Source organism: Macaca thibetana, chromosome X (assembly GCF_024542745.1).
Source record: "Macaca thibetana thibetana isolate TM-01 chromosome X, ASM2454274v1, whole genome shotgun sequence".
Classification (NCBI taxonomy): Eukaryota; Metazoa; Chordata; class Mammalia; order Primates; family Cercopithecidae; genus Macaca; species Macaca thibetana.
In genome coordinates, this window is record NC_065598.1 from 51,515,073 (window position 1) to 51,522,108 (window position 7,036).

Below are 7,036 nucleotides of genomic sequence, written 5' to 3' on the forward strand. Positions count from 1 at the left end.
GAGGCTGAGGTGGGAGGATCACTTGAGCCTAGGAGATCGAGGCTGCACTGAGCTATAATTTTGCCACTGCACTCCATCCTGGGTGACAGAGTGAGACTCTGTCTCAAATAAACAACAACAACAACAACAAAACACACACCAAAAAAACAGAAAAGTGTTCATGTCCTTTGCCCATCTTAAATTTTTTTTGCTTGTTGAATTATATAAGTTCCTTGTAGATTCTGGATATTAGACATTTGTTGAATGCATAGTTTGAGAATACTTTCTCCTATTTTGTAGGCTATCTGTTTACTCTGTTGATAATTTCTTTTGCTGTGTAGAAGCTCTTTAGTTTAATTAGGTCCTACTTGTCAATTTTTGGTTTTGTTGCAATTTCTATTGAGGACTTTTAGTGAAAAACTCTTCCCAAGATCAATGTCCAGGATGGTGTTTTAAAGGTTTTCTTCTAGGATTCCTATCGTTTAAGGTATTGTATTTAATTCTTTAATCCATCTTTAGTTGATTTTTGTATATAGTGTAAGGAAAGGGTCCAGTTTCAATCTTCTGCTTATGGCTAGCCAGTTATCCCAACACCATTTATTGAATAGAGAGTTCTTTCCTCCTTGCTTATTTTTGTCAACTTTGTTGAAGATCAGATGCCTGGGGTGTGAAGCTTCATTTCTGGGTTCTTTATTCTCTTCCATTGGCTTATGTTTCTGTTTTTGTACCAGTACCATACTATTTTGGTTACTGTAGCCTTATAACATGGTTTGAAGTTGGGGAATGTGCTGCCCAGGACCAAATTTTAAATTTTGTTTACTAGCTCTGTGGCTTTGTCTAGTTCATGCAATATGTATGTCTGTGCCTCAACTTCTTGATCTGTAAAATTAAGATACTGACATCCACCTCCCAGGGCTGCTACGAGAGGAAGACAAGCCCCATAATAGATCCTGCTGTGATATCCAAGTCTGCCTTGCCCTTCTATCCTTCCCCAACACACACAAAATAAGTTCATTGCTGGGCTTACACAAAAGGCAGGGAAGATACAGGCAATTCATAAGTGAGGTGCTCATGTGGAGGTACTTGGCCCCCATTTATGCATCTTCTCTCAGTCCTTGCTTTTCCTCAGCCCTAGAGCTGAGGAGTTGTTCAAGAGGTATTTGGTGTAGCACTTGTTTCAGTTAGAGGCCCTCATAGAGATCTCTTTTAGAGAAGCAACTGATATCTTATACTGGCCACCTTGTGGAAAGTCCTGTGGTTCACAATATTTCAGGTTATTGACACTCAGCAAAGATCCTGCCCAAGGAGGCTGATCCATGGCAATTGGACTCACAGAAGTAATTATAGAACAGAAGCCAATTTATTAACATAAACTCATTTTGACTGCCTGGTGCTCACTCTTGTGCACCTTCTCTCTCCCAATAAAGGAAAACAGTCACAGGTAACTTGAGTGAGGGGAGTTGATGGTCATGTCAGTGGCTGGAATTCTTGAGTTAAAATTCTCCATTCACAGAAGCTTTTACATGGAATTTCTGGTTACAAATTTTGGTGGTCTGCAGACAAGTTAGTTTGTCTATGTTCCAAGTTTGAAGCATGAAGAAACTGAAAAACCAAATAGACCAATAATAAGTAAAGACGTTGAATCAATAAGAAAGTCTCCCAACAACAAAAAGGCCTGGGACCAAATAGCTTCATTTTTTAATTCTACCAAACTTTTAAAGAAATACTAATATCAATTTATCTCAAAATTTTCCCAAAAATTGAAGATGAGGGAACTCTCCCTAACTCATCCAATAAGCCCAGCACTACCCTGGGCCCATACCAAAATCAAAATCAGACAAGGCTCCCCCAAAAAATGAAATTACAGTACAATATTTCTGATGAGTATTGATGCAAAAATCCTCCACAAAATACTAGCACACTGAATCCAATAGCACATCAAACAGGTTATTCACTATGAACAAGCTAAATTTATTCTAGGGATGCAATAATGGTTCAACATGCACGTATCTATAAATGTGACACATAGCATTAACAAATGAAGGATGAAAAGCATATTATAATCTCAATAGATGCAGAAAAGTCATTTGACAAAATTCAGTATCCTTACACAATAAAAAACTCTCAACAAATTAGGCATAAAAAGAGCATACCTAAAAAAAAATGAAGGCCATATATGACAAACCCACCACTAACATTATACTGAATGGATAAAAATTGAAAGTCTTTCCTTTAAGATCTGGAACAAGACAAGAATGCCCATGTACACCACTTTTGTTCAACATAGTATTGGAAGTCCTAGCTAGAGCAATTAGGCAAGAGAAAGAAATAAAGGGCAACTATATTGGAAAAAAGAAGTCAAATTGTCCTTGTTTTCAGATGACATAATCTTATACTTAGAAAAACTTAACAACCCCACCAAAAAAACTTGAAACTGATAAATGAATTCAATAAAGAGGCAGGATACAAAATCAGGACTCACAAATCAGTATCATTACAATCTGAAAAAGGAATCAAGACATCGATTCCATTTACAATGGCTACAAAAATGGAATACTTAAGAATTAATTAAACCAAAAAAGTCAAAGATCTCTGCAATGAAAACTATAAAACACTGATGAAGGATATTGAAGAGGACAGAAAAAATGGAAATATATCTCATGTACATGGATTGGAAGAAATAATATTGTTAAACTGTCCGTACTACCCAAAGCAATCTACAGATTCAATGTAATCCCTATCAAAATACCAATGTCATCCTTCACAGAAACAGAAAAAACAATTCTAAAATTTATATGGAACCACAAAAGACCTTGAATAACCACAGTGATCCTGAGCAAAATGAAAAAAAACTGGAGACATCACATTATCTGACTTCAAAATATACTCCACAGGTATAACTAAAACAGCATGGTATTGGCATAAAAACAGCCATATAGACCAACGTATCAGAATAAAAAACCCAGAAGTAAATCTATACATTTACAGCTAACTCATTTTTGACAAAGACATCAAGAACAAAGACGTAAATATAAAACCTGAAGCTATGAAACTTCTAGAAAAAACACATTGGGGAAATGCTTCAGGACATTGGTCTTGGTAAAACTTTTGTGTAGGACCTCAAAAGCACAGGCAGCTAAAGCAAAAATAGACAAATCGAATTATGTCAAGCTAAAAACCTTCTGAACAGCAAAAGACACAACAGAGTGAAGAGGCAACCTACAGAAAGGGAGAAAATATTTGCAAACTATTCATGTGACAAGGGATTATTAACCAGAATATATAAGAAACTAAAAAAAACTCAACAGTGAAAGAAAAAATCTGATCTTAAAATAGGCAAATGATCTGAATAGACATTTCTCAAAAGAAGACATTCAAATGGCAAACAGATATATTAAAAGTACTCAATATCGCTAATCATCAGGGAAATGAAAATCAAAACTATGAGGCATCATCTCATCCCAATAAATATTGTTATTATCAAAAAGACAAAAAATAACAGAACTGGCGAGACTGTAGAGAAAGGGAAACTTTTGTATATTGTTGGTGCAAATGTAAATTAGTACAGGCATTTTGGAAAACAGAATGTAGGTTTCTAAAAAATCTAAAAATAGAAATGCCATATGATCCAGCAATCCCATTGCTGGATGTATATCCAAACAAAGAGAAATCATATCAGCATGCCCATGTTCATTGTAGCACTATTCGCAGTAGCCAAGATATAAAATCAATCTAAATCCCCATGAATAGATGAATGGATAAAGAAAATGTGGTGTATTTATACACAATTGAATAATATTCAGCCATAAAAAGAACGAAATTCTGTCATTTGAAGCAACATAGGTGAGCCTGGAGGGCACTGTGCAACAGATGAATGGAGAAACAAATGTGGTATATCCGTACAATGGAATATTACTCAACCATAAACAGGAACAAAGTACGATTGAGTCTTGAACAATGGTGGGGGATGGGGCTAGTTGTGCCCATCCTCTACACAGTTGAAAACTCATGTCTAACTTTAGACTCCCCCAAAACTTAACCGCTAATAGCCTACTGTTGACTGGAAGACTTACTGGTAACATAAACAGTTGATTAAAACCTATTTGTATGTTATATGAATTATATACTCTATTCTTACAGTAAAATAAGATAGAGAAAAGAAAATGTAATAAGAAAATCATAAGAAAGGAAAATATACTTACTATGTTTTACCACAATAAAAAATAAACTTAAAAAATATTTTAGTGTGCCTGTCAGCAGCCAGGTCATCCTCTCACAGCTAGACTGCCTCAGACAAAAGTACTACACATATTTTTTGCTGCTTGGACGTCCCATTCACAGATTCCATACAGCCCACCTCCCTCCTTCCTACACAATCCTTTCTTTATTTTTGAGTGTAATTATTAAGCTTTAATTAAGATATTTATCTAACTTTTTACTTTACAGATCATTTACTCTCTTTCCAGGCATCAAATAACCATTTATAAAAATTGATTTTATACCAACTCACAAAGAAAACAAAGTTCCCGAAAGTAGAAAGTATAAAACAACCTTCTCTGTGACCACAATGCCAAATGCAATCTAGAGCAATACTGTTTAAAAGAACTTGTGTAATGATGGAAATAGTCCATATCTGCAGTGTCCAATGTGGTGATCACTAGCTACATGAGGCTATTGGGCACTTGAAATGTGGCTACTTTGTTGGAGGGACTGATTTTTAACTTTTAGTTAATTGTGGTTAATCTGAATGTAACTAGCCACACGTGGCCAGTGGCAACCATATTGGACAGGGCAAATCTAGGAAATTAGAACAAAAGTTAAAACAAACAGAAACCATACTTGGAAGTTAAAAAGCACTTGTACCCACAAACAAAACTGTGCATACACATATACATGCACACTCTCACACATGCACTTCAAAGTAACTATTGAATTAAAGAGAAGAGCAAATCCACAGGGCACTTAGAAAATGAAAACATTGCATGTATCAAAGCAAACAGGATGCATATAAAACTACATATTCATAGTATTAAATTTTTTCTTCCTTATTAAAGAAAAAAGAAGCAAAACAAATGAACTAGACACTACAATCCAGACATCAAAGATAAGCACAGAAACATTTTAATGAAAATCAGAAAACTAGAAATTATCATAAATCCAGGAGCTGATCATTTGGAAAAAAAAAAAAATAGATTTTTTTTTTTTTGTAAATCACTTGAAGAAAAAAGTGAAATTAAAATAAGAGATTATAATAGGATGTACACTTTTATATAAATATACAATGTGATGTAAAACTATTCTAATAAACTTAAAATCTTGATACTAATCAAATTAGAATAAAATCAGAATATTAGCAAAAACTACTTGAGAAATACAAGGAAATTAAAAATTTTTGAAATTCTAATTTTTATTTTAGATACTGGAGTACATGTGATTTGTTATATGGGAATATTGCATGATGTTGAGGTTTGGAGTATTGATCCTGTCACCCAGGTAGTGAACATAGTACCAAATAGTTTTTGTTTTACCTACCCTTCCTCCCTCCATCCTCTAGTATTCCACAGTGTCTATTGTTCCTATATTTATGTCCATGTATACTCAAAGATTATCTTCCACTTCTAAGTGAGAATATGCAGTATTTGGTTTTCCATTCCTGCATTAATTTGCTTAGGATTATGGCCTGTAGCTCCATCAATGTTTCTGAGAAGGACATGATTTTATTCCTATTTATGGCTATGTAGTGTTCCATGGTGTATATGTATCACATTTTCTTTATCCAGTCTACCACTGATGAGCACCTAGTTTGATTCCATGTCTTTGCTATTGTGAATAGTGTGGTGATGAACATATGAATGGGTGCTTCTTCTTGACATAGTAATTTATTTTTACTTGGCAGAGATACAACAAAAAAAGAAAACTTCAGGCCAATATCCTTGATGAACATTGATGCAAAAATCATCAACAAAATACTGGCAAACTGAAATGAGCAGCACATCAAAAAGCTTATTTACCACTATCAAGTAGGTTTCATCCCCAGGATGCAAGTCTGGTTCAACATATGCAAATAAAAAAATGTGATTCATCACATAAGCAAAACTGAAGACAAAAACCACATGATTATCTCAATAGATGCAGAAAAGGCCTTTGATAAAACTCAACATCCTTTCATGTTAAAAACTCTCAATAAACTAGGTATTGAAGAAACATACCTCAAAATAATAAGAGCCATCTATGACAAACCCACAGCCAATTTCTTAATGAATGGGCAAAAGCTGGAAGCATTTCCCTCAAAAACTGGCACAAGACAAGGTTGCCCTCTCTCACCACTCCTATTCAACATAGTATTGGAAGTTTTGGCCAGGTCAATCAGGCAAAAGAAAGAAACAAAGTGTATTCAAATAGGAAGAGAGGAAGTCAAACTATCTTTGTTTGCAGATGACATGATCCTATATCTAGAAAACCCCATCGTTTCAGCCCAAAGGCTTCCTAAGCTGATAAGCAACTTCAGTAAAGTCTCAGGATATAAAACCAATGTGCAAAAATTGCTAGCATTCCTATACACAAACAACAGGCAAGCTGAGGGCCAAATTATGATTGAACTCCCATTCACAATTGCCAAAAAAAGAACAAAATACCTAGGAATACAGCTAACAAAGTAAGCGAAGGACCTCTTCAAGGAGAACTACAAATCACAGCTCAAAGAATCAGAGATGACACAAACAAGTGGAAAATCATTCCATGCCATGGATAGAAAGAATCAATATTGTGAAAATGGCCATACTGCCCAAATCAATTTATACATTCAATGCTATGCCCATTACACTACCATTGACATTCTTCAGAGAATTAGAAAAAACTATTTTAAAATTCAAACGGAACCAAAAAAGAGCCCAAATAGCCAAGGCAATTCCTAAGCAAAAAGAACAAAGCTGGAGGCATCATGCTATTCAACTTCAAACTATACTACAGGGTGACAATAACCAAACCAGCATGGTACTGCTACAAAAACAGACTAATGGAATACAATTGTAAACTCAGAAATTAGACCACACACCTA